Source organism: Dama dama, chromosome 26 (assembly GCF_033118175.1).
Source record: "Dama dama isolate Ldn47 chromosome 26, ASM3311817v1, whole genome shotgun sequence".
Classification (NCBI taxonomy): domain Eukaryota; kingdom Metazoa; phylum Chordata; class Mammalia; order Artiodactyla; family Cervidae; genus Dama; species Dama dama.
In genome coordinates, this window is record NC_083706.1 from 38,752,148 (window position 1) to 38,774,284 (window position 22,137).

At 38.6% G+C, this 22,137-nt stretch overlaps 1 long non-coding RNA gene across 2 annotated transcripts in view; it reads right to left on the bottom strand.

Moving 5' to 3' along the window:
* Positions 1-362: 362 nt before the first annotated feature.
* Positions 363-22,137, bottom strand: part of LOC133047115 (uncharacterized) — a 37,846-nt gene continuing 16,071 nt past the window's right edge. Inside the window, exons 2-3 of one of the 2 annotated variants that reach the window (XR_009690660.1) lie at positions 6,505-6,623; positions 363-1,915 (exon numbers count right to left, since the gene is read on the bottom strand). This is a non-coding gene — a long non-coding RNA (uncharacterized LOC133047115). The remainder of the gene's footprint in view (positions 1,916-6,504; positions 6,624-22,137) is intronic. The other variant, XR_009690659.1, reaches the window with a different exon arrangement.

The following is a 22,137-nucleotide window of genomic DNA, read 5'->3' on the forward strand; positions in this document are numbered from 1 at the left end:
GTTACTGAATCAACTATATATTTTTTTTAATTTCTTTCATTTATTTGGCTGCACCAGGTCTTAGTTGCAGCATGCTGGATCTTCAGTTGTGTATGTGAGCTCTCCGCTGTGGCATGTGGAATCTAGTTTCCTGACCAGGGATTGAACCCCAGGCCTCTGCATTGGGAGCATGGAGTCTCAGCCACTGGACCACCAGGGAAGTCCTAATCATATATTTTTGAATAGCAAATGATGACACAAAACTCATTTTGTGCACAAGCACATTTGCTCACCAAAGAAATTGAAGGTACACTACTCTTTAAAGATTGCATAACTTTGCTTTTTATTTCCTATATTCCTGCAAAGAAATTAAAATTGCCAGGTCCACCATGTTTTTCATGCTATCAAATTCTTTCTTCCAAAGGCAGGAGAGAGAAGTGTGAACTCTCAGAAACGATGCTGGCCAAATTTATCAAGACTGAGAACATCTATTTCCACTCTGATCTTCTCAAGTGCTGCTAGGCAGTGGCCTGATGCTCATGTGAAACCCAACCCAGGAGCCAAGAAAAGCAGATGTACCGAAGCACAGAGCCACATTATAAGATGGAAGGCACATTAGAAATAATAGACTCCACACACCACCTAACCCTGCACTTAACAATGAAGTACCAATGCCCAAAGAGAGATGCAATTTACAAATGTGCAGCTAGACATCTGGGGGCTGGCAGACAAACCTAATATTGCCAATTGATTAAAATATTTTTTCTCTCCTATACTGTGTCTACATGTTTCTAGAAGTGTATTAAAATTAGAGATGTATAATGTATAACAACATTAACTGTTTTTCCTCTCAAAACTATTTGAAAATTATCAGTTTTTCTCAAATATGATGGCTGGATCACCTGTATGCAAATCACCTGATGTCTATAGAAATGCCAGATCCCCCAGCTCACTCCAGATCTACTGGGTGAGGAGGAGATTGGCTACGTGCACTTTCAGTACACAACTCAGGGAACTGTTATAAAAAATAAAGTTTGAGAATCGTTGATGTCTGTGATCTGCAATGTACATAATCCAGGTGGGATGGTCAGAATAAGGAAAAACATTCCTACTTAATTTATTCAAAAATTGATACACTTTAAAATCTCAAACTTGAGTGGTTAAACTTATTTAAGGAAGAGCTGTTTTATAAATTCTAAATGTGTTCTCGCCTATGTGTACTTAGTGATTTTTTCATAGTCACTTGCTCACCTGGCTTTGAATTCTGGGGAGGGACCCAAAATGAGTCTTCTTACTCAAAAGTCAATGAAAGCAGTTGGCTCATATTAGGTTGCATGCCGGGGTGCTTAGTTGTGTCCAACTCTTTGAGACCCCATGGACTATAGCCAGCCGGGCTCCTCTGTCCATGGGATTTTCCAGGCCAGAATACTGGAGTGGGTTGCCATTTCCTCTTCCAGGGAAATCTTCCTGACTCAGGGATCAAACTCCTGTGGCAGGTTCTTTACTATTGCGCCATCTGGGAAGCCCTATATTAGGTTAAGGAGTTGTATTTTCCTGCACTTAAAACAGACCTACAGCTCAAATTTAATACTGTTTCTGAAAGTAGAGCGTACATACAGGCCAGGGCATTTCAAACCCAAAGAATGGCATAGGAACTATAATCTAAAGATAATGCTTCTGTTAACACACTGCTTTTTTTTGTAAGTAGAAGTGTTAGTTGCTCAGTCGTGTCCAACGCTCTGCAACTCCATGGACTGTAGCCCGCCAGGCTCCTGTGTCCATGGAATTCTCCAGGCGAGAATACTGCAGTGGGTAGCCATTCCCTTCTCCAGGGGATCTTCTCGAACCAGGGATTGAACCTGGGTCTCCTGCATTGCACTCAGATTCTTTACTGAATGAGCCACCAGGAAAGCCCACTTTTCCTTTTAATTCAGTCCTTCATGTAAAAAGAAACACCGTAATTAAAATTGAACATTAACACAGGTTAGAGTTTAAATTGTATATCAAATTTAGAAACATGACAACTTTTAAAACACATTAAACCAGCAAGTGGCATTTCAAATACAGAAGATTCACAGACCAACTTTTAGAATTCGAACTTAAATTTGGCTCTCTTCTTTGTCCCTCAGCCACTATTTCCCATCAATATCATTCAGAAGAGATTTGGCACTCTATGGGTGAATTAGGGTGGGGGGTTTTTTGACATTCTAATTTAAGACCAAAAATAAACAAATTTTGTTTTAATTTAAAACAATAATGACTGGTAAATCCCAAGGATGTACGCTCAGTGTTTCATTATAAAGGAGCTATTTTTCCTTGTTTTCTGAAAATGAATATAATATTACATTGTTTTGGTATTCATATTATGGTAAAATCTCTCTATTTGTTACATTTCCAGGATGCATAGTTCATTTTTATTATTTCCACATTAAACTAGAGCTGTTTTCTTGATGACAGCTATTCCATTTAGACAACTAGATACTCGGCACTCTTATACCCCTGATATTTATATCTTTTAGGAAACAAAGATATTTAAAACAATAGTCAAAACTAATTTAACAACCATCTAGAAAAATGAAGGAAGTGAAAAGTATCTTTCTGAACTACTGTCACCAGTCCATTTAAGATGATGAATATCTATAAAGTAGGGTTCATTGTGCGCAATTTTCATCACTTTTTCCATGCATTGCTTTTATGTTGTCATATAAAGCTACAGCCATCTGTAATACTGTGACAGTTAGAACTGGACATGGAACAACAGACTGGTTCCAAATTGGGAAAGGAGTATGTTGAGGCTGTATATTGTCACCTTGTTTATTTAACTTCTATGCAGAGTACATCATGCAAAATGCCAGGCTAGAAGACTCACAAGCTGGAATCAAGATTGCCTAGAGAAATATCAACAACCTCAGATATGCAGATGATACCACTTTAAAGGGAGAAACCAAAGAGGAACTAAAGAGCCTCTTGATTGAGGGGTAAAGAGGACAGTGAAAAAGTTGGCTTACAGCTCAACGTTCAAAAAACTAAGGTCATGGCATCCAGTCTCATCACTTCATGGCAAAGAGATAGGGAAAAAGTAGAAAAACAGTGACAGTTTATTTTCTTGGGCTCCAAAATCACTGCAGATGGTGACTTCAGCCACAAAATTAAAAGGTGATTGCTCCTTGAAAGGAAAGCTGTGGCAAACCTAAATGCTGTATTAAAAAGCAGAGACATCACTTTGCCAACAAAAGGCCATCTAGTCAAAGTTATGGATTTTCTTGTAGTCATGTATGGATGTGAGAGTTGGACCATAAAGAGGGTTGGGTGCCAAAGAATTAATGCTTTCCAATTGTGGTGCTGGAGAAGACTCTTGAAAGTCCCTTGGACAACAAGGAGATAAAGCCAGTCAACCCTAAAGGAAATCAACCCTGACTATTCATTGGAAAGACTGATGCTGAAGCTCCAATACTTTGGCCACCTAATATGAAGAGCTGACTCATTGGAAAAGACCCTGATATATTGGGAAGGACTGAGGACAAGAGGAGAAGATGGTGACAAGGATGAGATGGTTGGATGACATCACTGACTTAATGGGCATGAATTTGAGCAAACTCCAGGAGATAGTGAAGGACAGAGAAGCCTGGCAAGCTGTTGTCCATGGGGTTGCAAAGAGTCAGACGTGACTGAGTGTGCACCCATGCATATCTAAAATTTTATTGGGAAATGAGGGGCAGAGGAATTCTATCTGATTGGCTGACATTTAGAAGAATTAAGACCAATAATAAACCAAAATGCAAGGATCCAAACCCTTCCATATCTGAATTGTTACATTAATGCAAAGAGATGACTTGCTGTGAAATTCTACACCTGGGATCACATTTCTGCACCTGGTCAGCCTCACACTTCTAATCAGTAATCTCTCCAAAGTTCATTCCAGATTAGAGATCAAAGCTAACATTTACTGCTACACATACCATTCTGTGGGCCCTTATTTTGTTCCAGGAGTTGTACTAAAGTCTTTACAATCCTATTAGCTTGTTTAATTACAAATCCCATTTTACAGTTGAGAAAACTAAGAGTCTGTGCCCTTAATAACTGTAGCACATAATTGGAAGCATCTTTTTTTGTAAATGTTTTATTTTTTATCCATTTATATTTGGTTACAATTCCTTTTCTTTTACTAAAAATATTACCTAGGTGAATAGACATAAATATATGCTACCATATTGCAGATAAATAATGTGATATATCTCTCTTAGGTTCCAAATGTAAACATCTGTATCTCTCTAGGAATGGAAAGCATGCTTTCTTATTGTTGTTGTTCAGTTGCTAAATTGAGTCTGACTCTTTGCAACACCATGGACTGCAGCATGCCAGACTTCCCTGTCCTTCACTATCTCCCGGAGTTTGGTCAGACTCATGCCTATTGAGTCAATGATGCCATCCAACCAACTCATCCTCTGTCACCCCCTTCTCCTCCTGCCCTCACTCTTTCCCAGCATCTTTTCTTATGTAAACAACTCTAGTGACTAGGAGTGTGATATCTTTGGACTGAGAAAGCATTCCAGTCAATCCTAGCGAGTATTCCTCTACTGCAGAACATTAGTAAGGGCTTGTTGTCTATAAACCCTTAACGTTCTCCAAGTGGACATTTGATAATTCCAATTCCAAGGTAAGCAGCAAAGAGATTATGATCTTTACTTTAGAGAGGAGATAACTGAAAGGAGGGGCTCTCTAGTCAACTGATTTACTCAAGATTATATAGTTAAATAAGGGCAGAGTTTTTTCTAGAACCTTGGCCTTCATGACTCATTCAATGTTTTTCCAGTAGAATGTCCCTCAAATAACATTTAACTCTCTGACTATTCAGCCTTTATAGCTCACAACCTTTAGGGATTTGATAATTTTTCCAGAAATAAACAACTTTATAAAGAATACAAAATTAAGCTGAACAAAAAAAAGGCATGGCAGTACAAAACAAAGATGTAATAAATTCCAAACCTATCATAAACAGTTATAAAAATATTTTCTGGAATATTGGATTTGAGCTGTCAAAAAATTTATTCTACTCTCTGAAGATGCGTTTTTTTTTTTTTTTTTTTTTGCTTATTAAAATCCTTGTTTTTCTGTGTTCTGTCTGTGGTTTTGTATCTATTTCTTTTTTCCTTTCTAAGGTCCTAAATTTTCATATTTTACAATTCTAGCATTGATATTAACCACCCATAGTTTTGTCTTTTAATCCAAATTCTCAGTAGGTATGACAAATATACTCAGTCCTGTCTTTGGGCATGTTTCAATCAGATAATGATAAATAGGGTTAATATATAAGCAAAAATATATAAATAAATATAAATATAAGTAATATATATATATGTAATACCACCGAAGTCCACCAAGTCAGGATAGCGGACGGGCCAGGCAAACACGCAAAACACGTCTACTATATGTTAATAAATGTTTATAGAACATTATCCTTGTTGCTACAATAAAGGAAAACATACAGCATTATGGATGTACATGAAACAACACTTAAACTAGACCAGAAAGCATAATGGAAAGTTCCTAGAGGGGTAATATATGAGCTGAGATTTGAAGGATGAATGGTCAATAAGAGTTCAGAAAAGATAAGGAAATTGTGTGTTTAAAGCAATAGAATCAACATGTACAAAAATAAGATGTATCATAGACTTTGACATCTTAAGGAACTGTAGGTATTGCAATATGAATAAAGCAGAGGTTTGGAAGGGGACAATAATAAGAAATAAATCTGGAGGGTTTAATAGGGACCAGATTAGAGAATATTAGTCAGGATCATTAAGGGGAGTGATTTTATCCAAGAAGCAGTAATACTCTTTTAAGGAATCCTTTAAGGAATTTCAGGATTATTAAAGGAATAATAATCCTTTAAGGAATTTTAAGAAGAGTTATGATATGGAAATGCTAATAATAATGTTAACAATGGCTAACTTTTTTGAGTACTGATATATTTCAGGAACCATGCTAAATGCTTGGGATGTACCATATCAACTAATTATCATAAGAATTCCATAAGGATATTATGAGTATCTGCATTTTTTCAGATGAAACCATTGAGATAGTACTTACTAGCTCAATAAAATCATAGCCTAGAATGAATTTGAGGGGAGCAAGATTAGAGATAGAAAAAGAAGGTATAGGTTGCTGCATGAATCCTAACCTTAGATGACTGGGACTTAATCCAAAGCAACAGAGAAGTGTAAGAAGAAGGGCTGGAGAGGAGAGTGATAAGAGAGTCAGAACCAAGAAGTCATTCAGATTCTATGTGGGCAAAAGGAAAAGAAAGCAGTGGATAAGAACTCCACGTGTAATGCATAAGTCATCTGGGATGGTAATGACGCCAGAAAGAAGCAAATTTGAAAAGAAACACGTTAGGCTTGAGACATCTGTGAGATACTAAGGTAGAAATATCTAGTGAGCACTTGAATATACAAGAAGGGTGCCCAGGAGAGGCACCCAAAAAAAGGTAATTGCTCAAGCAATTGGAAAATATTTCTCACTCACATGAAATTCTAGGACAAGTATTTCGGGCTGGTGGCTGGCTCTTCCTCATGCAGCTATACAGGGGCCCTGGCTGATGGTAGCTGTTCCGTGTTCAACTTGTGGTTTCTCTAGTCGCTCTGCTTAGAGAAAATAGTGGAAGTTTGAGGCCAGATATTTCCTCTTAAGCAAGGAAGAAGTTGAATATGTAACTTTTAATCATCTTCCCCAATGCTAGAACCATGACATGCCCATACCTATTGCAATAGGGCTAGGAAATGCAATCTTTAGTTTAGTGGACACAAAGCAGTTAAAATTCTACAATTGTGGAAGAAAGAACAGCTATAGAAGTAGCTGGAGAGTTTAGCACCATGGAAGTGAGTTAGATTACTTAGGAAGAATGTTTACAGTGAGAGGAAAAGAAGGCCAAGAATGGGATGGACAGATTAATAATCCTTTTCAGTCTATGCAAGAGCCATCAGAGAGATTTCCTTGTCTTTTTGTAGATCTTGAGTCACATTTCTTATATCTTGGCCCCCTGCTTTTTGAGCATTTGATTACCTGACTCTTATTTATTTCATAACATAAAATACTATGGCAAGAAATGACCCCATATTCCGTTACAATTTCAGGTTTATCACCCTCACCACCAACAGTATGCTGTAATCTCAACCATCTGCTTTATCTGTGGAGATCAACCAAAGCATATAGAAAGCATATTATAAAACATTTGTATAACAGATAATTTGTAGGACAATTAATATATTACCTACGCCAGGGTTAAAGGGGCATAAAGGGAATGAATGATGGTCAAATGAAATTTATCTGATGATCAGATGAAATTTCACAGGCAAACATACAACACAGTTTCAAAAAACTAAGTTTATAAGAAAAGAGGTATCAGATCTTGCTTGGCAACAGTTAACATAAAGACCTCAAGCTTTATTTGACTACAAGATCAATATGCAGGAACACTGGGCTACAGATGCTAAAAAAGTAAAGCAATCTTAGGCTTTAGTAGCTGGTTTGGCACACACAACAAAAAATGTTGGTACATAAAACATTTTACACTGCACAATTGGGAGTGCCATGCTAGCAATTACAATGTATATTCACCTTGAATTCCTCCTCTCCCTTCCACTTATATTCAATTAACATCAGTTCAGCTTAGTTCAGTCGCTCAGTCGTGTCCAACTCTTTGTGACCCCATGGACTGCAGCATGCCAGGCTTCCCTGTCCATCACCAACTCCTGGAGGTTACTCAAACTCATGCCCATAGAGTCAGTGATGCCATCCAACCATCTCATCTTCTGTCATCCCCTTCTCCTCCCACCTTCAATCTTTCCCAGCATCAGGGTCAATTAATATCAGGTCCCACCTATTCTACATTTTAAATATTTTTTGATCATTAGGATATTGAATTGGAATTGGAGATAATGAGTCTGAACTCATTTCTATAAATACAGACATGTATACACATAATGCATAGTATATAATTTTATAGGAAGAGGTATAAATAAACAGGCTAGGGCAGGAAAACCATAAAATAAGTCTAGAACTTTTCATTGTACCAGAAAGTACGAAACTATTAAAGTAGGGACATGTCAAAAAAGACAGAGGATCCAGCCTAATGAATATTAAAAAGAAGGGATGAAAGTTTGACAAGCATGAAAATACACAGTTTGAGAGTAATTGCCACAAGTTACTTATTAATGACAAAGAGAAAAAAACAGTAACTTTATAGTAAATTAACCTAAAAACACAAATTTATTAAAGTTATCAAGATTAATGTCACTCATAACAAAGGCAAAAATGATATTATGTGCTTCCTGATGTGATACCCTGAGAAAGACACAACATAACTGCTATGCTATTACAATAAAAAATATGAAATCTGAAGCTGATATCAGGAAATATCAAAGAAACCCAAACTTAGAATATTCTGCAAAGTTATTGGCTTTACTTTTTGAAACCATTAAGACTATGGGAATTCCTTGGTGGTCCAGTGGTTAGGACTGGGCGCTTTCACTACCAAGGGTGCAGGATTGAAACTGCAGAGGAGGAACTAAAAGCCTACAAGCCACGTGTGGCCAAAAAATGAAAAAAAAAAAAACAAAAAAAAAAACTCAAAACACATTAAGACTGTGAAAGAAAAAGAAAGGTTGAGGAACTGTTTAGGATTAAAGAAAAGGAAAGAAACATGACAATTAATACAACAAGTGATCCTGGATTGTATCCTGGGTGAGAAAAAAAAGCTACATTATTTGAATAAGTTGTGAACTTTGAACAAAAAAGTAAGAATTAGATAGAACATTGGACAAATGTTACATTTCCTGATTCTGATAGAGGTACTTTGGTTATGTAAGAGAAAGTCCTTAGGAAACACATATTAAAGTATTTGTGCATAAAAAGAAGATAGATGAAAAGAACAATACTGAAGTAAATGTGGCAAAATATTAAGAATTGTTGAATCTGGGTAGAGGATATAATAAGAGTTCTTTGTAATATGCTTTCCAACTTTCAGTGAGTAAGGAACTGTCTCAAAATTAGAAACTAAAAAAGTAAACTTCTGAATCTGACCCAAGTTATTAGCAATAGATTGTTTTCTAACTGTGATAAATATTTCCAATGCAATCTAGGAGGGAGATTCCATCTGCTATGTACAAAGAAAAAAAAAATGGAAAAGTATATAAAGCCTTTGGTTTACATTAACCCTGTTGTTCAATATGCCTATTAAAACATACCCTGTACCAGGGAAATCATATCATCATCCAGCAATCATCGGAGTAGTCAGCTTTCAATAATGGAATTTCAAAAACTAAGAAAAGTATAAAACTAGATGTAAAAGACTGTTTTAGGACTAAGAGATTTCAATGTAAAAATATGCCAAAGGTGTCACATTTGGGCATTTTCATCTTCAGCATGTGTCTGCTAGAAACAACACTGAATGCTCAAAAGAGAATTCTCAACAGAGTGCTTTTCTCTGTTATAATTCAATGTCACTAGTTACTGGATGAATTTTAAAAGATAGCACTTACATATTTTAGTATATTTGTATTCCTAACGAGGATGCTATGAATAAAATACTATTATCCCACTTTTACAAATAAAGAAACTTAAGCAAAGAGATGTTGACTAGCTTTTCAGAGTTCACCCGGTCTGCAAGAACTTGACCTGGGACTCAAACACTGTAGCACCACAAAAGATGTTACCATTTCTTCTTTCTCCTCTCTACCTCTAGGTAACTGACATAGAAAGACTCCAAAGGGACTTCCTATTGGTCCAGTGGTTAAGATTCCACCTTTGAAAGCAGGAGGAGTGGGTTCCACACCTGGTCAGAGCTCTAAGATCCCACATCCCTCAAGGTACGGCCAAAATTTAAAACCAATATGAATGACTGTCTGTCAAAATATAAATGAGCAAAACTGATGCAAGAAGAGAGAAAATAAAAAATGCTATGAGAGATGAAAAAGATTGTTAAACTTCACCTTTAAGAGAAAAAAAGGCTCTAAAGACACACATGTTCTAAGAGAGATTTTGTTCAGGCATGGTAAGTAGAAGAAAAGCTATATAGAGTTAGCAAAGCTATGCTCTCACCCAAGAGTGTCCAAAAACGTTATTCATACTGGCAAAAATACATTCGAAGCAAGCTAAATGTCCAACAATAGAAATTGCTTAAATGAATCACAGTAGTTACAATGAAATATAACATTTTCAGAGAATGCTAATGATCATAAGAAAATGAATGCCATAGAGTGATCATTAAAAAAGAGAAGTATACAGAATTATTTGAATAGTATGATTCACATATACAGACCTAATATTTAGTATGTGTGTGTGTGTGTGTGTGTGTACACATACATAGGAAAAAGGCTAGAAGGAAATAAATGTTTATCATGATTATTGCAGGTTTCAGAGGTTTACATTTGTGTAAGAAAGTGTTAGTCGCTCAGTTATGTCTGACTGCAAACCCATGAACTGTGGCCCACCAGGATCCTCTGTCCATGGAATCCTCCAGGCAAGAATACTGGAGTGGGTAGCCATTCCCTTCTCCAGGGATCTTCCCAACTTAGGGATTGAACCTGGGTCTCCCCATTGCAGGCAGATTCTTTATCCTCTGAGCCACCAGGGAAATATTTGTATATATTTGTGTACCTTATCATTTTTTCAAAGCTTTCTAATAGTTGTTTCTATTATTTTATAATTTTTAAAAAGCCAATAACCAACACTAAAAATTTTCAATGTAGTTTTTGAGAAGATAAGAAGGACAATCAATAATAGACAAGAAAACCTAAGATTCCTGGGAGACTGAGTCTACGTTCATCAAATAGGCCAGGAAGTGAAACCTAACCAGTTGAGTCCTAACCAATTGTGGGCTCTTTAAAGAAGAGATTTGGCGAGTCACTGACCAAAAGAGAGAGCAAAGAGTATGAGAGAATTTCAGTCTCACAACCACCCTCACGTAGGCTTCCAATGACACTGGTACCATCTTCTAAGTAAGGGATAGCAAAAAAAGTCAAGAAAAGTGTAGTGTATCCACTGTTTATAAAAATATTCAGAGAAAAAAATCAAAACTAATAAGTCTTTGAATTCAGAAATTAAAAAGAAATGAAAATAGAGCCCTGAGGTTATTCTGTACAATACTGTAATGGTGGATACATGGCATTTTGCATTTGCCAAAACCCATAGAATGTACAACATCACAAGTTAACCCTTAATGTAAATTGTGGACTCTGGGGCATAATGATGTGTTAACTTAAGTTTATCAATCATGACAAATGAGTCACTCTAACGTCGATAAGGAAGATGTATGTGTGGAGACAGCATATACGGGAACTCTCTGTATTTTCCACTTAATTTTACTGTGAACCCAAAGCTAGTCTAAGAAATAAAGTTTACTAAGTAAAAAATAAAATTTAAAAAATGGAATTTTCTTATAAAATCCACCTTTCTATGAAACCACTGAAGGAGATTTAATTAGATTGATTTAATTTGAATTGATTTAATCTTGTTGCATTGAATTGAATTTAATTATAATATGTGCCTCTATATTTTATGTCTACATTCCTTAGGAAGTAGGAAAATTATTTTTTGGGTGAGTGTGTACATGTGTGCATGTGCAAGTGTGTGGGCTCACATGTGGATACATAAATGATAGAACTAGCTACTAGAGATAACGAAGTTTCAAGGCAAATGTTTGCCCTTTAAGAAGGTGTGGAGTCTAGCAGAGAGGCAGACATGTAGTCAGGGCCACCTCTACTGATAAACATGCTGTGTATTGCATTAACTCCAGGGGGCTATCCACAGAGCTGACAGGGAAATGACTATTATAACTTGGAATTGCTTGTTTGTCCCACATAAAGTTACAAAACAAAAAGAAAGATGGGCCATGGGGGTATCTGTGACTAGGCACCCATTTCCTGGAGGCAGTGATGGAGGCTTTACAGGCCAAGTGACGTAGGACTTGAGACTAATATGAAAGATGGAGGGAACCTTCCAAGCATAAGCCAAAGCAAAATGGGGCAAGAGAATACAGTGTTCCATGTTTCTGGAAAGTAAAATGAAAGATGAGTAGAAACAAGATATATTGGAGAATTAGTAAGGGACAACATGGCGAAGAGTGAAAATTTTACGCTGGAGGCAGGGAGTGAAGAGATATGAAGAGCTTTGAATAAGGACATGATAAGATTAGGTTTTTATTTTAGAAAATAATCTTTCCTGGCAAGAAAGTGTTCCATACTAAAAGCAGGAAGCCAGTGAACTCAACACTACAATAAAATAAGGGCAAATAATGAAGATCCAAAGTAGGGTGAGTGGTGTGACAGGGAGGAGAGGAGGAAACAGACAAAGGGCTACTGAGAAGGCAGAATCCTGGGTATCTAACTGAAGGTGGTGGTGAAAGAGAAGATACACTCTCCTGGCCATGTGTCTGGAGAGGACCATAATTCAAAAAGATACCGACACCCCAACGTTCACCGAAGCACTGTCTACAACAGTCAGGACGTGGAAGTGATCTAAATGTCCATTAACAGAGGAATGGATAAACAAGGTGTGGTATATGTATGTACAATGGAATATTACTCAGTCATAAAAAGGAACAGAATTGTGCTGTTTGCAGAGATATGGATAGACCTAGAGATCATTATACAGAGTGAAGTAAGTCAGAAAGAGAAAAACAAATTTCATATATTAATGCACATATGTGAAATCTAGAAAATGGTATAGATGGTTTTATTTCAAAAGCAGTAAAGACACAGATGTGGAAAACAGATGCATGGATACCAAGTGGAAGAGGGGAGCGGTGAGATGAACTGGGAGATTGGGATTGACATATATACACTATTACCTATAAAATAGATAACTAACGAGAACCTACTGTATCGCATAGGCAACTCTATACAATGCTCTGCAGTGACCTAAGTGGGAAGGAAATTTTAAAAAGAGGGGATATATGTAAACATATCTGATTCACTTTGCTGTACAGTGGAAACTAACTCCACATTGTAAAGAAGCTATTGTTTAGTCTCAAAGTTGTGTCCAACTCTTTTGAGACTCCATGGACTGTAGCCCACCAGGATCCTCTGTCCATGGGACTTCCCAAACAAGAATACTGGAGTGGGTTGCCATTACCTTCTCCAAGGGATCTTCCCAACCCAGGGATTGAACCTGGGTCTCCCACATTGCAGGCAGATTCTTTACTGCTGAGCCACCAGGCAAGCCCTATAAAGCAACTATACTCCACTAAAAGTTAATTAAAACAATAAATAGAAAAAAAAAAATGAAGACAAACTCTCAAATGACTGCCCTAGCCACCTGGCTTGGTCACTGGATGGGCAATGATAGTCTTTTCTGAGGAGAAGAACATAAGGAAGGAATCATGATCGAGGGAAGAAATGAGAATGTTAATTCTATGACCCACCTTCCAGAGTAATGGAAATAAAAAATAAACAAATGGGACCTAATTAAACTTAAAAGCTTTTGCACAATGAAGGAAACTATAAGCAAGGTGAAAAGACAGCCTCCAGAGTAGGAAAAAATAACAGCAAACAAAGCAACTGGCAAAGAATTAATCTCAAAAATATACAAGCAGCTCATGCAGCTCAATACCAGAAAAATAAATGACCCAGTCAAAAAATGGGACAAAGAACTAAACAGACATTTCTCCAAAGAAGACATACAGATGGCTAAGAAACACATGAAAAGATGCTCAACATCACTCATTATCAGAGAAATGCAAATCAAAACCTCAGTGAGGTACCATTACACGCCAGTCAGAATGGCTGCTATCAAAAAGTCTATAAACAATAAATGCTGGAGAGGGTGTGGAGAAAAGGGAACGCCCTTACACCGTTGGTGGGAATGCAAACTAGTACAGCCACTATGGAGAACAGTGTGGAGATTCCTTAAAAAACCGGAAATAGAACTGCCATATGACCCAGCAATCCCACTGCTGGCCATACACACCAAGGAAACCAGAACTGAAAGAGACACTTGTACCCCAATGGTCATCGCAACTGTTTACAATAACTAGAACATGGAAGCAACCTAGATGTCCATTGGCAGACAAATGGATAAGAAAGCGGTGGTACATATACACTATGGAATATTACTCAGCTAACACAAAGAACACATTTGAATCAGTTCTAATGAGGTGGATGAAACTGGAGCCTGTTATACAGAGTGAAGTAAGTCAGAAAGGAAAGCACCAATACAGTATATTAATGCATATATATGGAATTTAGAAAGATGTTAATGATGACCCTATATGCGAGGCAGCAAAAGAGACACAGATATAAAGAACAGACTTTTGGACTCTGTGGGAGAAGGCGAGGGTGGGATGATTTGAGAGAATAACCTTAAAATATGAATAATACCATATGTGAAATAGATGACCAGTCTAAGTTCAATGCATGAAACAGGGCACTCAAAGCCAGTGCACTAGGACAACCCCAAGGGACTGGATGGGGAGGGAGGTGGGAAGGGGTTCAAGATGGGGACACATGTACACCCATGGCTGATTCATGTCAATGTATGGCAAAAACCACTACAATATTGTAAAGTAATTAGCCTACAATTAAAATAATTAATTAATTTAAAAAAAAGAATGCCTGTGTGGTATCCACATAGAAATGTTCTGCTGACAACTGGATATTTGGATAATTTGCATTGCGCTGACATGGAAAAACCATTGCCTTCAGGACCCTCTCTATTTGCTACATGGACACACACGAGAGGACCATGCAACGTGCAGAGGGAGGTGGTCCTGTCAGCTCGGAGACGACGTTCACCCCAGGAGCAGGGAAAGACTGATGCTGGCCCTGAACCAAGGTCAGCAACATCCTCTCTTTTAAGGCATCCTTCTTTTGCTGCGGGGCTGCTATTCTGGAGCATGCTGGCAGGATAGAGCACGCGTCACCTCTCAGCTCAGAGGGGTACTTAGCTAGTGTCTTCATTCGTGCAAATGATCCTAATGAAGCTGAGTACACACACAGTGAGATTTTAAAACATCCAATGAAGAAAAACAAATAAACCACTTGTTCATCTACCTTGCTATATGAGCATCAAGACACACATTTATTATCAATAATATTACTGAATGAAGCCCTCTGGTAGGCATTCCATAAAATTATTAAACACTGTCCATCATCCCAGAGATTCCAGAGAACAACACTTCAAATATAAAAATGGCAAACAGAAACGCAACCCTCAGTTTTAAAGTTAACCTTAGAGTTAAACATGAACAAATACATAAATGTGTAAGTATGCAGTTTGAAGAATGGGGACCTCGGAGTTGTAGGCAAAATTAAACAGAGAGAAACAGCCACCTCCCTTCCAAACTACTAAGAAAAACTTCAGTAAGGACACAAAACTTTTATGTAGAATGATGAGTTTGGATTTCTGGGACTAGGAGAACTAGCAATATAAAAGAAATCTCCTGGAAGGGTTTGTAGGAAGGGGTGGGACAATCTGATAAAAGGAGAATCATGTCAGTTTTCTTGGGGAGAGATAATATGTTGGATTTCAGAGGCAGAGAGTGGGGATCCACGTTTAAACTTTCAATGGCAAACCATTTTGATTACTGTTACTGACATAATGCCTGCACTTAATAGTATTTGTTAAATTGATCTATATAAGTTATGAGAGTGTATAAAAGTTACCCTATATTGTGGCTTATTTGATAGAAGTAAAATTCAAATTACATCAGTTTTCTTATGCATTTTTTCCCAGGGTTAATTTGAGTGTTGTTACCTCTATTGTTGCAAGTTTCCAGTTTTCAAGTATAATGACAATGTGCTTAAAAGTGCATATTTTAGCAATTAAAAATACACTTCTATTTTAGGTGAGAAAAATAAGCTGACAAGAGGGACTCTTGAACAACAAGGAAATTATTTTCATTCAAATATCCTTAGTAATTAAAAAGTAAAAAGAGACTAAAAGAATTCATAACATGTTCTGTACTATATTTCTGCCACAAAATATTGGTACAATGAGCATTTTTATAACTGCAACCAAAGAACTTTCACCACTGGGAACTATTGGGGTCTTCTCTTGTGTTGTTGGAAGAGGGTGTTTGTTATGACCAGTGCATTCTCTTGGCAAAACTTTATTAGCCTTTGCCCTGCTTCATTTTGTACTCCAAGGCCAAATTCACCTGTTACTCTGGATATTTCTTGACTTCCTACTTTTGCATTCCAGTCCCCTATAATGAAAAGGACATTTTTTGGGGGTGTTATTTTTAGAAGGTCTTGTACATCTTCATAGAACGGTTCAACTTCAGCTTCTTCAGCATTACTTGTCGGGGCATAGCCTTGGATGACTGTGATATCGAATGGTTTGCTTAGAAACGAACAGAGATCATTCTGTCATTTTTGAGATTGCATCCAAGTACTGCATTTTGGACTCCTGTTGACTATGATGGCTACTCCATTTCTTCTAAGGGATTCTTGCCCACAGTAGTGGATATAATGGTCATCTGAGTTAAATTCACCCATTCCAGTCCATTTTAGTTTGCTGATTCCTAAAATGGTGACATTCACTCTTGCCATCTCCTCTTTGACCACTTCCAATTAGCCTTGATTCACATTGCCTGGACCTAACATTCCAGGTTCCTATGCAATATTGCTGTTTACAGCACCGGACTTTGCTTCCACCACCAGTCACATCCACAACTGGGTGTTGTTTTTGCTTTGACTCCGTCTCTTCATTCTTTCTAGAGTTATTTCTCCACTGATCTCCAATAGCATACTGGGCACCTACCGACCTGGGGAGTTCATCTTTCATTGTCCTATCTTTTTGCCTTTTCATACTGTTCATGGGGTTCTCAATCACAAGAATACTGAAGTGGTTTGCCATTCCCTTCTCCGGTGGGCCACATTTAGTCAGAACTTTCCACCATGACCTGTCCGTCTTGGGTGGCTCTACAAGGCATAGCTCACAGTTTCATTGAGTTAGACAAGGCTGTGGTCCATGTCATCAGATTGGTTAGTTTTCTGTGATTGTTGTGTTCAGTCTGTCTGCCCTCTGATGTTGAAGGATAAGAGGCTTATGGAAGCTTCCTGATGGGAGAGACTGACTGAGGGAGAAACTGGGTCTTGTTCTGATGGGTGGGGCCATGCTCAGTAAATCTTTAATACAATTTTCTGTTGAAGGGCGGGGCTGTGTTCCCTCCCTGTTAGTTGACCTGAGGCCAAACCATGGTGGAGGTAATGAAGATAATGGCAGCCTCCTTCAAAAGGTCCCATGCATGCAATGCTACATTCAGTGCCCCCAACCCTGTAGCAGGCACCGCCAACCCACACTTCAGCCAGAGACTCCTGGACACTCACGGCAAGTCTGGGTCAGTCTCTTGTGGGGCCACTGCTCCTTTCTCCTGGATCCTGGGGCACACAGGTTCTGTTTTAGCCCTCCCAGGGTCTGTTTCCCAGTCCTGTATACGTTCTGGCGAAAGTATGGTGGGTTAATGGCGACCTCCTCCAACAAGGGATATGCCATATCCCAGAGCCCCTGCCTATATTCTTTGCAGCCAAAGACAGAGAAGCTCTATACAGTCAGCAAAAATAAGACCAGGAGCTGACTGTGGCTCAGATCATGAACTCCTTATTGCCAAATTCAGACTTAAATTGAAGAAAGTGGGGAAAACCACTAGACCATTCAGGTATGACCTAAATCAAACCCTTTACAATTATACAGTGGAAGTAACAAATAGATTCAAGGGATTAGATCTGATAGAGTGCTTGAAGAACTATGGATGGAGGTTCAAGACACTGTACAGGAGGCAGTGATCAAGACCATCCCCAAGAAAAAGAAATGCAAAAAGGCAAAATTGTTGTCTGAGAAGGCCTGAAAAACAGCTATGAAAAGAAGAGAAGCAAAAGAGAAAGCAAGAAGGCAAAGGAGAAAAGGAAAGATACCCATTTGAATGCAGAGTTCCAAAGAATAGCAAGGAGAGATAAGAAAGCCTTTCTCAGTGATCAAGGCAAAGAAATAGAGGAAAACAACAGAATGGGAAAGACTAGAGATCTCTTCAAGAAAATTAGAGATAACAAGGGAAATTTTCATGCCAAGATGGGCACAATAAAGGACAGAAATGGTATGGACATAACAGAAGCAGAAGATATTAGTAAGAGGTGGCAAGAATACATAGAAGAACTATACAAAAAAGATCTTCACAACCCAGATAACCATGATGGTGTGATCACTCACCTAGAGCCACACATCCTGGAATGCAAAGTCAAGTGGGCCTTAGGAAGCATCACTATGAACAAAGCTAGTGGAGGTGATGGAATTCCAGTTGAGCTATTTCAAATCCTAAAAATAATACTGTGAAAGTGCTACACTCAATATGCCAGCAAATTTGGAAAACTCAGCAGTGGCCACAAGACTGGAAAAGGTCAGTTTTCATTCCAATCCCAAAGAAAGGCAATGCCAAAGAATTCTCAAACTACTGCACAATTGCACTCATCTCACACACTAGCAAAGTAACGCTCAAAATTCTCCAAGTCAGGCTTCTACAGTACATGAACTGTGAACTTCCAGATGTTCAAGCTGGATTTAGAAAAGCCAGAGGAACCAGAGACTAAATTGCCAACATCTGTTGGATCATTGAAAAAGCAAGAGAGTTCCAGAAAAACATATACTTCTGCTTTATTGACTATGCCAAAGCCTTTGACTGTGTGGATCACAATAAACTGTGGAAAATTCTGAAAGAGATGAGGATACCAGACCTCCTTACCTGCCTCCTGAGAAATCTGTATGCAGGTCAAAAAACAACTGTTAGAACTGGACGTGGAACAACAACTTTCCAAATAAGGAAAGTAGTACACCAAGGCTGTATTTGTCACCCTGCTTATTTAACTTATATGCAGAGTACATCATAAGAAATGCTGAACTGGATGAAGCACAAGCTGGAATCAAGATTGCTGGCAGAAATATCAGTAACCTCAGATATGCAGATGACACCACCTTTATGGCAGAAAGTGAAGAGGAACTAAAAAGCCTCCTGATGAAAGTGAAAGAGGAGAGTGAAAACGTTGGCTTAAAACTCAATATTCAGAAAACTAAGATCATGGTATCTGGTTCCATTACTTCATGGCAAATAGATGGGGAAACAGTGGAAACAGTGGCTGACTTTATTTTTGGGCTCCAAAATCACTGCAGATGGTGACTGCAGCCATGAAATTAAAAGACGCTTGCTCCTTGGAAGAAAAGTTATGACCAACCTAGACAGCATATTAAAGAGCAGAGATATTACTTTGCCAACAAAAGTCCATCTAGTCAAAGCTATGGTTTTGCCAGTAGTCATGTACGGATGTGAGAGTTGGACTATAAAGAAAGCTGAGCACTGAAGAATTGGTGCTTTTGAACAATGGTGTCGGAGAAGCCTCTTGAGAGTCCCTTGGACAGCAAGACGATCCAACCAGTCCATCCTAAAAGAAATCAGTCCTGAATATTCATTGGAAGGACTGATGCTGAAGCTGAAATTCCAATCCTTTGGCTATGTCATGCGAAGAACTGACTCATTTGAAAAGATCCTGATACTGGGAAAGATTGAAGGCAGACAGAGAAGAGGATGACAGAGGATGAGATGGTTGGATGGCATCACCGAGTCAAAGAACGTGAGCTTGAGTAGACTCCAGGAGTTGACAATGGACAGGAAGGCCTGCCGTGCTGCATTCCACGGTGTCGCAAAGAGTCGGACACGACTGAGTCACTGAACTGAACTATCAGTGTAGAACAGGTTTTGCAAAGCATAGCTTGTAATCAGAAATTTACCAGGCTAGAATTCTTTTATTCCTTGCAGACGTTAGTGATAATATTTATTTTAAGAAGGACTTAAAAGCGACTTAACTTTGTAAACTTACAAGTCAGAAGAACAACATACACTTGACCTTTAGAATTGAATACGTTTTTAAATCTTCCTCAATCTGACCTGAGAGGGATTCACTTCTTGTACTCCACCATATGCCAAATAAAAATACTAGCAGTAACAAAATTGTTTTGATTGAGCATGTACTGTGTACAAGGCATTGTTCTAAATGTGTTTCGTGGGTGGAGTAATCTAAGTGTCAAAGTCCCAGTGAGGAGGTACCTTACATGATGGTAAAAGTATGGACTATCTAAGGCTTTAGGCCCTGAAACATTTTTACAAAGGTTGCTCAGTCGCTCAGTCATGTCCAGCTCTTTTACAACCCCATGGACTGTAGCCCACCAGGTTCCTCTGTCCGTGGGATTTCCAGGGCTAGACTACTGAAGTGGGTTGCCATTTCCTTCTCCAGGGGATTTTCCCACCCAGAAATGGAGCCCTAGTCTACACCTCCTGCATTAGCAGGCAAATTCTTTACCACTGGGCCACCTAGGAGGCCCCTTTATAAAGGCTAATTAATATGTTTGAAAGTGAAACTGTTAGTCACTCAGTCTTGTCTGACTCTTTGCCACTGCATGGACTGTAGCCCATCAGGTTCCTCTGTCCATGGAATTCTCCAGGCAAAAATACTGGAGTGGGTTGTCAGGCCCTCCTTTATGGGATCTTCCCAACCCAGGGACAGAACCCAGGTCTCCTGCATTGCAGGCTGGTTCTTTACCATCTGAGCTACGTGTTTGGAGTATTAAGTTAAGAAACTCAGAAACATAAGAATGTTTCTGAAGGGATTTCCCTGGTGGCCCAGTGGGCAAAGAATCTGCACTCCCAATGCACGGGGCCTGGGTTCAGTCTCTGTTCAGGAATCTGGATCCCACATGCCACAACTAAAAGATCCTGCATGCTGCAACTAAGACCCAGAGCAGCTAAACACATTAATCAAGGCTTTTAAAAAGAATGTACTACAGGAAAGCCATGGTAATTGTACTTTAAAGATTTTTAATGGAGAGAAGAAAATTTAGCAGATGAAGAGTGAAGAAATTTTACAGCTGAGTCAGATTTGACCTTGAAGAAGAATTCACAAGGAAAAGGATATTGAAAGAAATGGGGAAAATCTGGTAAAAGATAGGGACTAATCTTGCAAATAAAGCTGAAACAACACATGTTCCCTCATAATCCTGGCTTCTTGTTTGTTTCGTTTGTTTTTTTTTTGTCATTCTATAACTTGGGCTAGGCACAGAGTGTGGGTAGAAGAAAGGGTTTTAGACAGAGCATCCAAGAAACTGGGTTTTCATCTTTACTCTGTCATTTATTGACTGTGTGACACTTTACAAGTCACTCTTCTCTGAGCTTTATTTCCTCACTCCTAAAATAGGGGCAATGCTATGTAGGTATTGTGAATATTAAACAGATAATATGCTTTTAAAAGTGTAAAATGCTATACAAATGAAGGATATTCTCTACATTATTTTCAGGTTCAGTTACTGAACATAATTCTTTCTTTTCTTGATCCTTCTTTTCTTGTTGGCGTAACAAAGTATCTTGGCATCAGCTTAGTATTCCGTTATGCTAAGCTTTTGAAATTCTTAAGTAGAAAGGCAGTTAGATGACAGAACGCAAAAGCATTTCTGAGCTGGAGCAGGACTAAATTCCTGAGCCCACACTTCAACAACCCCTTGACTCAGGTCAACAAGTCTCAAGTCAATAGAATTCTTCGGCCAACCCAGTCCATCACCCATCAGGGAATCTATTCTTGGTGGATGGCTCCAGGCAAGGGATAAGCCTGAATTTGGAATCAGACATAATTAAACAATAGGTAGTACAAATGACCAGCTGAACAAGTCTATGTTGTGGTAAGATATAGTTTATTTTCTGATCATAGTATATACCTCTTGGAGCAGTTTAGGTTAATAGAAGCTTACTGTATATACTTTAAAAAGTGAAAAGTGAAAGTTACTCACTCAGTGGTGTCTGACTCTTTGCTATCTCATGAACTGTAGCCTGCCAGGCTTCTCTGGAATTTTCCAGGCAAGAGTACTGGAGTGGGTTGCCAACTCTTCCTCCAGGAGATCTTCCCGACCCAGGGATTGAACCTAGGTCTGCTACATTGCAGGCAGATTCTTTACCGTTTGAGCCACCGGCAAGCTCTAACCCTTTTCCTCACTACCCTGTCCTGATGAACTGAGCTATAACAGTATCCTGAGGTTTGATATAGCACAACAGTGCATAGGGGAAGCAGAGGTAGCCAGTCTGCCTCAGAGTTACAGTGGTGATGGCTGGAATCAGTGGGAAAATATCAT